Source organism: Rhinoderma darwinii, chromosome 3, assembly GCF_050947455.1.
Source record: "Rhinoderma darwinii isolate aRhiDar2 chromosome 3, aRhiDar2.hap1, whole genome shotgun sequence".
In the NCBI taxonomy this organism is placed as follows: domain Eukaryota; kingdom Metazoa; phylum Chordata; class Amphibia; order Anura; family Rhinodermatidae; genus Rhinoderma; species Rhinoderma darwinii.
In genome coordinates, this window is record NC_134689.1 from 60,809,192 (window position 1) to 60,825,270 (window position 16,079).

The following is a 16,079-nucleotide window of genomic DNA, read 5'->3' on the forward strand; positions in this document are numbered from 1 at the left end:
ATTAAAGAGCTGTAATTCCTATACCTTTCCTCAAATTAGGATGTGAATAACCTCAAATTAAAGCTGAGAATCTGCACTTTAAGCCTATATTGATTATATAACTGTATATCCAATATGTTTTGGTAAACAGCTAAAATGCCAAAACTTGTGTCACAGTCCAAATAATTCTGGACCTAACTGTATGTCCTGGATTTCTTCTGGATTTTTGTCACAACACATGGTATAATCTGGCTCAAAATCCACACGTACACTTACAATCCAAGAAGAACTTTTTGGCTTGTTGCAGCAACAAAGCAAAACATTAAAGTAACTAAAAATAACAGATACAGGAACATCCAAAAGACTTAGAAAATAAAAAGAGAAATTAGCAGAACCCAATAGTTAGCATGCATGTTCATATAGTCTGTGCTCCTGCAGCTTTCCGTCGGAGGAATCCATCAATGGAAATCCAAACGGAAAACAAAGCTTCCGTTTGAATTACCATTGATTTCAATGGTAATACCTCCGTTGCAAATGGTTTTAGTTTGTCTACGTTCCGTAAGGTGTCAGTTTTCTTAGTGGAAACTATAGCGTAGTCACAAACCTTACGGAACGGAGACAAATGGAAAACATTTGCAACGGAAGCATTACCATTGAAATCATTCCGACTGAAAGCTGCAACAGAACCCATAAACGGAAACCAATGCTGATGTGAACACAGCCTTACTTGTATAAATTGATCTCTTGGGGCAGGTTCTTAGGACCTAATTTTTTCACTAAACCTGCCAATCTCTAACATAAGGATAGGGCATTCTCGTTTATATACCGGTGTTAAAATTAATCCCAACACTAACTAGCTATACACTACACTATACAAATTACAATTGTACATTTACAGAACATAAATTCTAACAGACACACATCAAATAATTGTAGGACCCGTAGAAATTCAGATATGTCCATGTGCATCCCAAAACCTATAGTGAACCTCATCTGTACTTCACTTTTGACTGCAAAGATATCAATAAATCCACTGGAGACTTAAACTATATCCTATGGAGTTTAACTTGAATAGCAAGATTATAGGTGAATCAAATGGTATGGGAACATTTAATGAGCCCCAGGAAAGCATTTGCCACTAGCTTGAAATAATGACATTGCATATGGTGGGTCTATGACAAATTTAAAGAGTATGAATCAAAAGAATAAGAATTTAGTCCATAAATGTCCAGTGTGGTCCTAAACAGGTTCTAGCGGCTGTAGTATGATAGAATTCTTAATGTTATAAATCTCCATTAGAAATACCCATTTCACCTGATAGAAAATATATTTGTATTTACCTTAGACAATGTTCCCTTTGAGTCTACAGTTTCTAAGATAGATTAAAAGACAAAAGTAAGTACATAGAAAATGCACAGGAAATTTTTCATATTAAACCAAGTTTTGTGACGTAACATATATTTAAAAAAAACATTTTCACCATGGCTAAAATTTGACCATGGCATTCTCCCCCAAAGAATGAAATGGTTTTTCCAGCCCCTAAAAATTGAAGGCCTATTTTCAGGATAGGCCATCAATAGCTGATGGGTCGGGGTTCTACTGTCGGGACCCGGGCCGATCAGCTGTTTTGAAGGGGTCACAGTGCTCATTTGAGGGTTGCTTTCCCTTTATTTTCCTTACTTGATTACACTCTGAATCACCGACACAGCAGCAGCTGCGGATCACAGTAATGCATCCTGTCATTGAAGTCAATGAAAGAACAGGCTGCAATACCTGTGGATCGCCGCTACTTACGTGTCGATGATTCAGTAAGCAACTAGAAATAAAAGGGTAGCAGCGCTTGTACGAGGGCTGCGGCCCCTTCAAAACAGCTGATCTGCAGACCCCGATCCTATTCGTAGGGGCTGAAAAACCGGACTCCCCTTATAAATGCACAAAGATATGTTCTCTCCCTGTATCTCTTCCTGTTTAATTTACCCTTCCTCAAGTTCCAGCATTTTCTAACCTCTCCTGAAAATGTTACTTCACATATTTTATCTTCTACTGAAACCTATAACCAATAGGGATCTTCATCCATGTTATCATCGTCCCTAACTTGTCATTAACATTCTCAACAAAAATAAAAACATCTTACATTCTCCTATATCACTTTTTTGGTTATGATCAAATACTTGATTTTTTGGGATTATGCCCAGACAAGATATAAAAGAAGAGCTTTATATACTTTAGGTTTAATGCAAAAATAAAATATAGACTTAAATGTTATTACCAGCAATGTGCTCTTCACTACGAACATCTTCTAAAGCCTAAAGAAAAAAACAAACAAGCAATGAGTAAAGTATTATAAAGAAATGCAGTAATTCTATGGAATTCTAGAACAGCTACAAGATCAAGATCTTCTTATGTATTTCAAATTGCTAATATAGCACCAGCATATTCCACAGCGCTGTACAGAGAACACACACACACACACACACACACACACACACACACACACACACACATACACTGCTGTTGTGATTTAAACAATTCCGAGTGTTCATTGTATGCATGTAATTGGCCAGTATCAATGCACTAATAATAATAATAAATAATAATAATAATAATAAAAGTATTGTTTATCCTTGAAGAAAATTTATAAGAAATAAATGTTTTTGTTTTTATTGTTTATTGATTTGTAAAAAGTAGATGGTCAACTCCAAAATAAATGGGTTGTTTAACCTCTTCCTGCGCTACGCCGCAACTGTACGTCCTCGAGAGGGCTTCTACAGTTGCGGACTGGTCCCCGGGGCGCACACTGTCCTAACGGACAGTGTCCGGAAATCGGGAGGTCAGCTGTGTCCGACAGCTGACACTCCAGTCTTGCCGGTCAGCGTCACTGTCACGTCACAATGACAGTTAGAATACATTACACTACGTAGGTAGCGTAATGTATTTTAGCAGCGATCAGAGCTGCAAGTCCTCAAGTCCTCTAGTGGGACAAGTACAAAAAGTAAAAAAAAGTTAATAATAGTGTAAAAATAAAAGTGTAAAAATAAAAGTTATGTTAAACTAAACCAAGAAATGCTTATTTTCCTATAAGTCTTTTATTATAGGAAAAATAAATGAAAACGTAAAAAATAAGTACACATATTTGGTATCACCGCATTCGTAATGACCCAAACTATAATGTTATTTTTCCCGCACGATGAACACCGCGAAAAAACATCTATAAAAAAACTATGCCAGAATCACTATTTTTTGGTCACCCCCCCTCTTAAAATAGAGAATATAAAGTGATCAAAAAGTCGCATGTAGGGGGGCGTGGCTGGACGAGCTGGAGAGCAGACGTGCTTAAGAGTGCTTTCCTAAGGCCTGAGCTAATACGGGACAGATCACGCTCTTAAATGGGGAAAACGCGATCTAAAAAGACCCCACGGGTTACCCAGACGCAAGGGGGTGCAGATACCCGGATTTCTAATTTTATTTCTGCCGGAGATTCGAGCTCGGAGGGGGCTGTGACGCCGCCTTCGATGGAGCCGACGGCGCTGACTATGGAGCGCAGCCCTGACCGGCTCGCTTTGAGAGTGGGGAAGCTGCTATCCCCGGAGACAGAGGGAGCAGCAGCGCAAGTGCCCGGTTCGCTGGAGGGAAGTGAAGGAAGGGAGAGGCGTGGAGGTCCCTTACCTGCTTCTGCAGGCACCTCGAGGAGGATCCAAGATGGCGGCGGCCAGGACCGGGGTGTGACGCCGCCCTTGATGGCGGATGCTGCGCTGTCTCTCAGGCGCGTCCCTGACCGGCCTGCGTTGAGAGGGGGAGGACGATGCCCCAGGAATCAGAGGAGCCAGAGCCGAGGTGTCCCACGGTGAGCAGTGACAGACGTGGAGTTCACTTACCTGCTTCTGCCGATACCTCCTGGCGGATCAAAGATTGCGCCCGGGACCGTAACTCTGCAGATGCGGTGGAGGAGGAAGATGTGGAGGTGAGAGGCCCTGCGGCAGCCCGTTCCCCTGGACTTGTCACTGGGGAGAGCCCAGGAGCAGGTGATCCGGTTGTTGAGCCGGGGATGTGGTTTGACCAGAGGTCTGACCGGGCTCAGGACGAGGCTGGTGATGAGGAGGGGGATGAGTTCTCCTCAGAAGAGGAGGGGATACCTCCAGAGACATGTAGGTAGCAGAGTATTAGGGGGATTATGGGAGAGAGGTCCTCCCCATTTTTCTTTGGCGGTGGGAGTCTGATGGGAGACCTGCCACTGCCGGACCGGGTGGCCCAGACGCTCAGGGGTCATCCGGAGCTGCAAGCCTTGTTGGCGCTTCTCCCCTCCAAGAGGGACATGGATGTGATGGCGGCCGACTTGAAAGTGGCATGGCGCCAAGATTGCATGTGGTGCAATCTGAAGTGTCTGCCCTGCGAGCTAAGGTGGGTGATTTGGAATCATGGAAGGATTCCATGTCTGCAACTATCCAACAGCTTAAGGAGGCACAGAGAGTTTCAGGCTCACAGCAGCGACACCTGCAAGGGCAGATAGATGACCTGGAAAACAGGAATAGGCGGAATAACATACGCCTGAGAGGTTTGCCGGAAGCGACAAGAACCGCTGACTTAATGCCGTCGTTGACAGGTATCTTTAACACCTTGCTTAACCGCCCAGTCGATACTTATATTGAGATAGATAGAGCACACAGGGCTTTGCGGCCGAAGAGCGCTGATTCTGCTAGGCCACGCGATGTCATCTGCCGTATTCACTATTATAGCTTAAAGGAGAAGATTATGCAGAAGGCGAGGCTAAAGAATGAGATCGATTTTGATGGTGCAAAGTTGCTTTTGCCTCCGGATTTAGCGAGACGCACCCTGCGGCAGCGTGCGTTGATGCGCCCTTTGCTGTCCGTTTTGCAACAACGGGGATATCATATAGATGGGGATTTCCCTTTGCCCTGCATGTGCGAGTGGAGGACAAGACTGTCTCACTGTATACACACGCTGAACTCCCAGGATTTCTGAGGGCCCTAGGTTTGCCTGTCATTTCGTTGCCGGACTGGGAGACTTTCCAAGTGGACAGTTTGCAGGGGCCAGGAGCTCCACCGCTTGGGAGACCCAGAGCTGGAAGGAGGGAGAGATCCGGATCGCCGTTGCCACAGAGACTACGGTGGACACAGAGAGCATCCCTGTCAGGATACCGGGAGCGTTGAATTTGTTATATGCTTTTCTTTTAACCCCGTTGTGTTGCAGGTATTCGCCCGTACGGGGAATCTCTAGATTGCCATTCCTGTGAGTCTGTACAATAATAATATGTTATCCCATGTTGGGTTAGTGTATGGGTATGGTTAGGTGTACTGTTGGGAGTTTTGCTATAGGGCGGCTGGAGAAGAACTGTAGTGGACTTATGCTAGGCATTTATGTGCCCCGTAACTTGTTTGAGTCAGCATACTGTAGGTCTGTCCCTTAACCCCTTCCCTCTTTAGCCACTTTTGACCTTCCTGACAGAACCTCATTTTTCAAACCTGACATGTTTCACTTTATGTGGTAATAACGTCGGAATGCTTTTACCTATCCAAGCAATTATGAGACTGTTTTCTCGTGACACATTGGACTTTATGTTACTGGCAAAATTTGCTTGATATGTTCAGTATTTAATTGTGAAAAACACCAAAATTTAGCGAAAAATTGCAAAAATTAGCATTTTTCTCAACTTAAATGTATCTGCTTGTAAGACAGGCAGTTATAACACACAAAATTATTGCTAATTAACATCCCCCATATGTCTACATTAGATTGGCATCGTTTTTTGAACAGAACATCCTTTTATTTTTCTAGGATGTTATAAGGCTTTGAACTTTAGCAGCAATTTCTCACATTTTCAAGAAAATTTCAAAAGGCTATTATTACAGGGGCCAGTTCAGTTGTGAAGTGGCTTTGAGGGCCTTATATATTAGAAACCCCCAAAAAGTCACCCCATTTTAAAAACTTCACCACTAAAAGTATTCAAAACAGCATTTAGAAAATTATTTTTTATTTTTTTTAAAACATCATTTTTATTAACAGTTTTCACATTTTCTTACAAACATTTCACGCAAAGGTTGCATCATGAGTGCGCAGCACTCAACTGTCATTGAATTAACCTTGAATTAAATTCAACATAACATAACATACAAACATGGCATAAGTGTCGATCTTCATATAGACTGAAAACATGACTTCCCCCATCCCCGACACGACTTAGGTCATCAATGAGTATCTACTTATCATTTATCCCCCGACTAGATCAAAGTTGCAAACCCCCTAAAGTGCCTGCCAAGAGCTGCGTATAATACCACTTTGTGTGCCTGAAAGGCGTAACAATTTCCACTACTTCGCTGCTGTGCACTGCGATTCTATGAATATTTGCCATTTATCGAATAGCTTCTTTGTTCCCGTTTCCTTCCGTCTTTCCACCTCCACCCTCTCAAGAACTAATAACTGTTTCAGACGAGACACAATCAGTTCTAACCCCGGCGTGACTGTTTCCAGCCATTTACTCAGGAGGCATCTCAGGGCCACCAGTAAAATCGTGTGCACAAGCAGGGGAGGTGATCTCACCCCTCGAGCACCCTCTTCCTCCGGTGGCTGCGCCTGATGGAACAATAGCGCTTGAGGCGTCATTGGGAGGTTCGTTTTCCAATGATCCGCAATATATTTGTGTACCATCCCCCAAAATCGCTTTGTATGTACACACCCCCATACTCCATGCCATAAATTCGTCAGGGGTGTGTTGCATTTGGGACAACACGTAATGCGGTCGGGGAAGGATTGTGAAGCCAAAATAGTAAAGCCATATATAGCTGAATGCATCAATTTAAAATAGGTTTCCCTCCAGCTCTCGTTTATAACACTCTTCCGTACCGTCTCCCAACCCCCCAATATGATCTCACCTATACCTGGATCTTGGGTCCACCGTTGCCAGACTTTGAAACTAACCCTTGATTGTGGACGAACAAAACCATCTCCCAGTGCTCTATACAACCCTGAAATAGTCGCACGCCCAGTTGTTGGACCTATGACCTCATCTAGAGTGTGCGAGGTGGCTTCCTTATTCAAATCCCTGAGCCTAGAGGTGCAAAATGCTCGTGCCTAAAGAATTTGTAAGAAATTAACCCTACCTTCTAGGGGTCTGAGTTTAGTGGTGATTTCCGCCCCGGTTAACCACCTCCTTTCCTCTATATGCATAAGATCCCCTGCGTTATTAATGCCTATCGTCCCCAAAGAGGCAAATCTGTCTCCCTTGCCTTGTCCCGGTAAAAATTCCAGGTGTCCGCTCAACGGCATATGTTTCGATACCAGGTGAGGTAGATCAAAATGCTTACGTACCGCTTTCCAAGCTAGGACTGTATCTCTCAATACAATGGAGGTTTTGAGACGGCACGGAAGAGAGGCAACTCTACAATGTAGCAAAGCCTTCAGGTTCCAGGGTGAGGCATACTCCCCCTCCAGATCTATGTTGGAATAATGGCTCGTTTCGTGAAGCCAATCTACTACATGACGAAAAAGACATGCCACGTTGTAACCCCTGATATTCGGGAAGTTCACACCCGCTTCTTGTTTGCCCATCATGAGCTTGGTAAGTGCAATGCGAGGCCTTTTTCCTGCCCATATAAATTTTGTGAATGAGGAAGTCAGTTTAGAGACATCCACATGTTTCAATAGGAGAGGGAGTGTTTGAAAGGGGTATAGCAATCTGGGGAAACTAACCATCTTAATCAGGTGGCACCTCCCCAGGAGGGATAACGGCAATTGGCCCCATCGGGTGAGTTCCGCTTGTATTTTTTTAAATAACGGGGGATAATTTAGGCCATACAGGGTGTCTGGCGCCTTCCCTATCTTGATGCCCAGATAAGTAATGCAATGTTCAACCGGGGATATCCCACATCCCAAGGATTGCCAAAAGGTCTTAGGCAATGGTTTGCCCAACTCCAGCAGTTCGCTTTTAGCTAGGTTGACTTTATATCCCGAGCATTGCCCAAATTCCTGTAAAAAGTGAAAAACAGACATTAAATGCTCTTGAGGATTTGACATAAAAAGTATAACGTCATCAGCAAACAGGGCTAACTTAACTGCCAAAGACCCTACCTGAATACCTCTGAACATGTCAGATTCCTCCAGGAATCTAGCCATAGGTTCCAATGCTAGATTGAATAACAGGGGTGACAGGGGGCATCCCTGCCGGGTTCCTTTATGTAATTGAAAGGGATCCGACAGGAATCCTGAGGAGTGAACGCGTGCCTGTGGATTATTGTAGACACCCTTCAAGAAGACCCGGAAGGCTCCCTGAACGTTCATTTTGTCCAGCACCATCCCCAGCCATTCCCATTGTATGTTATCAAAGGCTTTCTCTGCGTCTAGCGCTAAAAGTGCCGGCCGGGTACCTGGCTGGGGATCGTGCCTGACTGTTTCTAGCACCGTCAACACTTTGCGTAAATTAGTCACTGCTGCCCTGCCCTTTACAAATCCTACTTGGGATTTTCCCACCAGTGTGGGTAGATACGTAGCCAGACGATTGGCCAAAACTTTTGTGAGTAATTTCTGGTCTTGGTCTATCAGTGATATAGGACGGTACGACCCCGGGTCAAGAGGATTCTTCCCCTTCTTGGGTAATACCTTTATATGAGCTATTTTGGCCTCTGCTGGGAGAGCATCGGTCTTTTGTAAGATATTATAGTATGCCACCAAGGTAGGGCTAATTTCTTCTCTCAGAGATTTAAAAATTCTCCTGTAAATCCATCTGGACCCGGGGCCTTTCCATTGGATAAGGTCTTAATGGTGCTCTGGATTTCCTCTAAGGTAATCTCTGCGCTCAAGTGGTCGTTCTGCTCCTGAGTGAGCCCTGGTAGCTTTACCTTTTCCAAAAATTCCCTACCTTTTTGGGGGTCTATGGGCATGTCTGAGTGAAGGGCTTGATAGTATTTACTTAATATAGTATTATTTTTTTTTGGGTCTGATGTAGGATTTCCATTGGAGTCGTTAAGTGTTGAAATGTGTGACGGTGCAAACCTCCCCTTCGCTAGTCGCGCTAGTAATTTGCCCGCTTTATTGCCGAAACGCATTAGATCGGCATCAAATTGGGACCGATAAATACTTTCTCTTTTGTCTAACCACTGATCAAACTGCCGCTTAGCTTCCCTCCATTTCTCCGCCAAAGGCGTTGATGGAGAGTGTAGAAATGCTGTGTATGCACACCGTAGTCGGTCACTCGCTGCCTTGTACCCTTCGGTAGTCTTGCGTTTAAGATTAGACATAAATTGCATAATTTTCCCTCGTATTACCACTTTGGCTGTATGCCAATACAATGACGGGTCCGAACGATGTGATACATTATCCCCCATCAAATTCTATCCACCACCCCTTAAGCTTCTGTATAAAGCCCTCATCCTTTGCCAGAAAGGCGGGGAACCTCCAAATAAAATCCGTTCCTCTAGCTACTGTGTCGGCCAAGGTAATGGTAACCGGGGCATGGTCCGAAATAACTAGATCCTCAATCGCCGCTTCACGTAATCGTCGAGATAACGCTTCATTAACTAGCAAGTAATCAATACGCGACCATGACTGATGAACATGAGAAAAATGTGTGTATTCCCGCGCATCAGGGTGTAGACTCCTCCAAGCATCTGTTAGGGCAGTGTGTCTTAAAAAGTCTGGCAAGATCTTATCCCTATTTCTCTGCGAACTAGTCCCTGCGCTCCTATCTTCCCTGGAGGACCTTACAGTGTTAAGGTCTCCCCCTAGAATTAAAAGCCTAGTGCGATCCTGCTGGAGTTGGGTTTCCAAATGACCAAAAAAACCTGTGTTATCCGTATTTGGGCCATACACATTATGAATACTGATAGTTTCCCCTGCATGTTCCATCACTAGATGGATCCAACGGCCCTCATCATCACGCTCCTGGGACACCAGCGTGAACGCAAAATTTTTATGTACCAAAATTATAACTCCCGCCTTACCCTCCCTTGCCGGCGAGCCAAAAACCTGGCCCACCCAGTACTTAAATTCTGGCTCGGTAAGGTGAGTTTCCTGTAATAGGGCTACATCTGGGTGTAATCGTTTCATGTGTCGCAAAAGTTTGGTCCGTTTCTGTGGGGACCTCAACCCTTTAACATTCCATGAGATTATTTTCATGTTATTGGGCAGTGCATAAGATGAGCTAAAATGTCCAAAAGTCGTGATAGGTTCGGGGAGTCAGATCCATCTTTTTCCAAGAGCCATGCGTAAACATTAAGAACATAGCCAAAACCCGGCTTATAAACCAAAACTAAACTCCATATCAAGGCCATCAGGCCATTACCTAAAAAAAACGAAAAGTCACCTGCGGCAAGGGTTATCAGCCCCTTAATACCCATTGGCGTAAGAGACTTCACTTTTTTCTGTTGTGCCAAAACACGTCCCTCCCTCCCCCTCCCCCCCAGACCTGCATATATATCTCCTTCAATAAGTAAGCTGCACCTGCCCTTGCCACCTCATTAACCCTTTGTCGCCTGTGCACAAATTGACACATTCTTATACCATCGGTTTAACCTCCTAGAGTCCGTTTGGATTATATCATCACATGTCAAAATGAATCCTGTTTCACCTCTAGGCTTCCCTGCCTCCTTTTCCCAGATCTCCTACCTAACCTTCCCCAAGTATGCGATCTGTGGCAGACATAACTAATCCCTTGCGTAGGGGAGGCATTGTATCATTCCCGTCGAGCACGCCCACAAGGAGAGATCTCAGAGCCTGCCCTAACTCACTCTCTAATCCCCTGTAATGAAAATGCGGGAAAATACCAAAATGCATACATTTTAACATTATAACATTAGGTCAGCTGCTGACCGGTACAAGGTGTCGTATAAGACCGCCAAATGCCGCCCTCAGAACTTTAAAATTATCTGCAAACTTATCTGCAGCCGATCGGAACCTGCGATTGGTCTACAGCGTCCACAAGACCATCATCACATGAGATAAAATGGTGCTGAGAAGAACTTCGCCCGTCAATCAGGAGACGTAGATCGGGTGCGGTCCCGCGTTCGCCTCTGCGGCTTCGGAGAGTCCCCTCCATTTCCGGATCGACCCCCCCGGGATCTTCCTGGTGTGGGCATTAAAGCGTCTGCCCAGGTTCGCTCCATATCTAGTCGATTCCGTTTGGCTTCTCTTGACTTGCGATTTGGACTGTGTGTTGGACTGCGACGCTCCTCGTGCTGGGGTCTGTGTCTGCAAAGCTCTGTAAGTGCGTCCTCCGCTTCCTTCGGTGTGGTGAAAATCTTGGTCCGCCCGTTTTCTTGAAACACCCGTAAGATGGCTGGGTACTGCAGGTTAAAACGTACTTTCGCTTGGAACAGCGCGGTACAGATCAGGCTGAAAGAACGCCTTCGTTTTGCGACCTCCATAGAATAGTCCTCAAAAAGTAGCACTTTCATGCCCATTATTTCCAAAGGACGCGATCTGCTGCGGAATGCCACCTTATCATTGTAATCCAACAGCTTAAAGATTACTTGTCTGGGACGAAGCGAACTGTGGTCATCTGCTGCTGGGGGATGTCTGGCGTCCGGCCCCACCCTGTGTGCCCTTTCCACCCGGCAGGGACGTGGAAGACCTAACGCTGCTGGCAATGTCCTCTCACATAATCGCTGTAAATCAGAAGAGATCACCGCTTCTTTCAGCCCCACCAGTCGAAGGTTGCTCCTCCTGGAGCGGTTTTCCAGATCCTCCACCTTGTCCCCCAACTGCGTAGAAGCAGACAGCACCACTTTAATTTTGGATTGCAGGCGCTCATTTTCATCCTCCAGCAACGTCATACGCTGTTCTAATTCATCAGTCCTGGAAGTGACTTGTGCCAGCTCCGCATGCACGCGGTTCAGGGAATCTTGCACCGTTTTTTCCAGTGCCTTTTGCAGGTCTGGCGCTATCTGCTTGGCCACTTCACGGGCCACGGCTATATAATCAATGGGTGCAGGATGAGAAGAGACTATGTGCTCTGCAGGGCTTGAAAGCTGGGACTGAGGGTGCTGCAGCTCATCTTCCTGTGTGTATAGCAGGGGAGCAGTGGCGGGAAGCGCCGCCATCTTACCTCCCTTTTCCACGGCCGCGGCTGAATCTTCCATGGCTGGCTTATGCGCACTTCTGAGGAGGTACCTGTCCATCCAGGCACCACCGGGTATGTTTCTGTGTGCAGGGCTGGTGGCTTCACAGCTGATTGTCGTCGCCGGAGCGACTATTGCGAGCAAGCAGGCTGGACGGGAGCGGTAGCTCAGTCACTCGCGTCCTGCATCGCCAGCGCCGGAACCGGAAGTCTAGAAAATTTCTTAACCCTTTAGACTTTTCACTGGAATTAAAGCAAAGTAGAGGTGAAATTTACAAATTTCATATTTTTTTGCAGAAATTAATTTTTAATCCAACTTTCTTTATAACACAGAAAGTTTTACCAGAGAAATGCAACTCAATATTTATTGCCCAGGTTCTGCAGTTTTTGGGGCCTTATTTTTATTACAATATATTTTAGGCACCATGTCACGTTTGAAGGGCTCTTGCGGTGCCAAAACAGTGGAAATCCCCCAAAAGTGTCCCCATTTGGGAAACTACACACCTCAAGGAAATGATCTAGAGGTGTAGTGAGCATTTTGACCACACAGGTTTTTTACAGAAATTATTGGAAGTAGGCCGTGAAAATTAATATCTACATTTTTTCAAAGAAAATGTAGGTTTAGCATTTTTTTTTCCCACAAGGACTAAAGGAGAAAAAGCCCCGCAAAATTTGTAAAGCAATTTCTCCCGAGTGAAACAATACCCCACATGTGGTCGTAGACGGCTGTTTGGACATACGGCAAGGCTTAGATGGGATGGAGCGCCATTTGGCTTTTGGAGTTCACATTTAGCAGGAATGGTTTGCGGAGGTCATGTCACATTTACAAATCCCCTGAGGGGACAAAACAGTGGAAACCCCCCACAAGTGACCCCATTTTGGAAACTACACCCATTGAGGAAATTATCTAGGGGTATAGTGAGCTTTTTGCAGAAATTATTGGAAGTAGGCTCGGAAAATAAAAATCTACATTTTTTCAAAGAAAATGTAGCTTTAGCTAATTTTTTCTCATTTCCACAAGGACTCAAGGAGAAAAAGCCCTGCGAAATTTGTAAAGCAAATTCTCCCGAGTGAAACAATACCCCAAATGTGGTAATAAACGGCTGTTTGGACACACGGCAGGGCTTAGAAGGGATGGAGCACCATTTGGTTTTTGGAGTTCACATTTAGCAGGAATGGTTTGCAGAGGCCATGTCACATTTGCAAAGCCCCTGAGGGGACTAAACAATGAAAATGCCCAAAAAGTGATTCCATTTAGTAAACTACACCCCTTCAGGAATTCATCGAGGGGTGTAGTAAGCATTTAGACCCCATAGATGTTTCATAGAATTTATTAGAATTGGGCAGTGAAAATAAAAACAATCATTTTCTTCAATAAGACATAGCTTTAGCGCAAGATTTTTCATTTTCTCAACAAATAAAGGAGAAAAAAGAACCCAACATTTGTAAAGCAATTTCTCCCGAGTACGGCAATACCCCATATGTGGTCATAAACTGCTGTTTGGGCACACGGCAGGGCTCAGAAGGGAAGGAGCGCCATTTGGAGTGCAGATTCTGCTGGATTGGTTTCTGGGCGCCTGTGGGACCAAAACAGTGGAAACCCCACAGAAGTGACCCCATTTTGGAAACTACACCCCTCAATGCATTTACATGTGGAAGGAAACTGCTTTTTGGGCCGCTGTAGGGTTCAGATGGGAGGGAACACCATTTGGCTTTTGGAGAGCGGATTTTGCTTGGTAGTAGTTTTGTTTGAGTATTGCTGGTGTTTCCATTTATAATGTGGGGGTACATGTAAGCTGGGCAGAGTACATCAGGGGCATAGTCAGGTGGTATAATAATGGGGTAAAAAAAAACAATAAAATGATCCATAGATGTGTGTTACGCTGTGAAGCAATCCTTTCTGCACAGGCCGGTATCGCACTGATCTATGGCGTCCTTCCTTATCCCCCTTTTGGTACACACTCCGCACCTTTGCAGTTTGGGGAATTTTGCTGGGAAAGTGTTGTCCTGGTATAATACGGGCACCCTCGCTTCCAGCGGATATGTTTGGGCTCTCCCCTTCCTGGTTCCCTAATTTTAGGTCCTTGATAAATCGCCTCTTGAAACAGAAGAAACGTTCCCCTCGGACCTGCACAACTGCATATTTTTTTATTTCCTGACTTATTAGAGCCATAACTAATTTTATTTTTCATAGACGTAGTGGTATGAGGGCTGGTTTGTTGTGGGACGAGCTGTAGTTATTGGTACCATTTTGGGGTACATGCAACTTTATGATCACCTTTTTATCCTATTTTTTGGGATGCCAGGTAAACAAAAAAACGCAATTCTGGTACAGCTTTTTTATTTTTATTTATACAGCGTTCACCATGCGTTATAAATTACATGTTAACTTTATTCTGCGGGTCAGTACAATTCTGGCGATACCTAATTTATAGCACTTGTTTTACAAGTTTTTGCACAATAAAATTACTTTTGTAAAAAGAATGTATTTCTTCTGTTGCCAAGTTGTGAGAACCATAATTTTTTTATTTTTTTGTAGACGGAGCTGTATGAGGGCTTCTTTTTTGCGGGACGAGCTATAGTTTTTATAGGTACAAATTATTGGATACGTGCGACTTTTTGATCACTTTTTATTCCAATATTTGTAGGGCAAAGTGACCAAAAAACAGAAACTGGTAAAGTTTTTTAAGGTTTTTTTTTACGCTATTCACCGCATGCAATAAATGATATAATATTTTGATACCTCAGGTCGTTACGGTCACGGTGATACCAAATACGTATGGTTTATTATTATTTTTCAATAATAAAGGACTTGATAAGAGTAAAAGGGGGATTGTGTTTTCTTTTATTACTTCAAACATTTATTGTTTTCAAACTTTTCTTTTTTTCACATTTTTTACACTTTTTCTCAAGTCCCACTAGGGGACTTGAAGGTCTAACTGTCAGATTTTTTCTTTCTAATACATTGCACTACCTATGTAGTGCAATGTATTAGATCTGTCAGTCATTCACTGACAGCAAGCCGATTAGGCTTCGCCTCCCGGCGGGGCCTAAATCGGCTTCCGTAATGGCAGAGCAGGAGACCATTGTGTCTCCTGTTGCCATAGTAGCAGTCGCCAGTCCTGATTGCCTGTTAGGGCTGGCGATCTGCTAGTAACCGCTAAGATGCAGCAATCGCTTTCGATTGCTGCATCGAAGGGGTTAATGGCAGCTAGCTCCGGTTCCTGCCGTTACAGGTGGATGTCAGCTGTAACATACAGCGGACTTCCACCGCTGATGACGCCGGATCATCTCCTGACCCGGCGCCATCTTGCCGGCATCTACGGAAGCCGATCAGGATTCCTGACCGGCTTCTGTGCTAGGCAGACCGAGAGGCCGGTATTAGGCCTCCGGTTGCCATTGCAGCCACCGGAACCCTGGCAATTTCATTGCTGGGGTTCCGATGAGCTGCAAACACCTTAAGTGCAGCACTCGCGTTTGAGCGCTGCACTTAAGGGGTTAATGGCGACGATCGAAGCTAATTTTGGTCCCCGCCATTACAGCCGGATGTCAGCTGTCAGATACAGCTGAGATCCGGCGATTATGGCACCGACTCAGCTTCTGAGCTGGTGCCAAACAATTGGCGTAAGTATACGATATTTTGCGGGAAGCACTGGCTTTCCATGACGTATACTTACGACAAAAGTCGGGTAGGGGTTAAAGAAAGAAAAGCCCACAATGGTCACTGAAATAACTTGAAACTGACAAAAGTTATAATACATTTTAATTTACTGAAAATCAACTAATGTAAATCAGACATTGCTTTTGAATTGTGGTTCAACAGAAAAAATTTAAAATACTAACTAATGAAAGTGGCCTGGACAAAAATTATCGTATCCTGAACTTAATATTTTGTTGCACAACCTTTTGAGGAAATCACTGTAAACAAATGATTTCTGTAACTCTCAATGAGACTTCTGCACCTGGCCACAGGTATTTTGGCCCACTCCTCGTGGGCAAACTGCTCCAGCTGACTCAGGTTTGAAGGGTGCCTTCT

General features: G+C 44.5%; 1 long non-coding RNA gene across 1 annotated transcript in view; it reads right to left on the reverse strand.

Moving 5' to 3' along the window:
- Window positions 1–1,310: 1,310 nt before the first annotated feature.
- The window catches only part of LOC142750992 (uncharacterized), a 45,000-nt gene continuing 30,231 nt past the window's right edge, over window positions 1,311–16,079 (reverse strand). Inside the window, exons 2-3 of the long non-coding RNA XR_012882668.1 lie at window positions 2,249–2,285; window positions 1,311–1,351 (exon numbers count right to left, since the gene is read on the reverse strand). This is a non-coding gene — a long non-coding RNA (uncharacterized LOC142750992). The remainder of the gene's footprint in view (window positions 1,352–2,248; window positions 2,286–16,079) is intronic.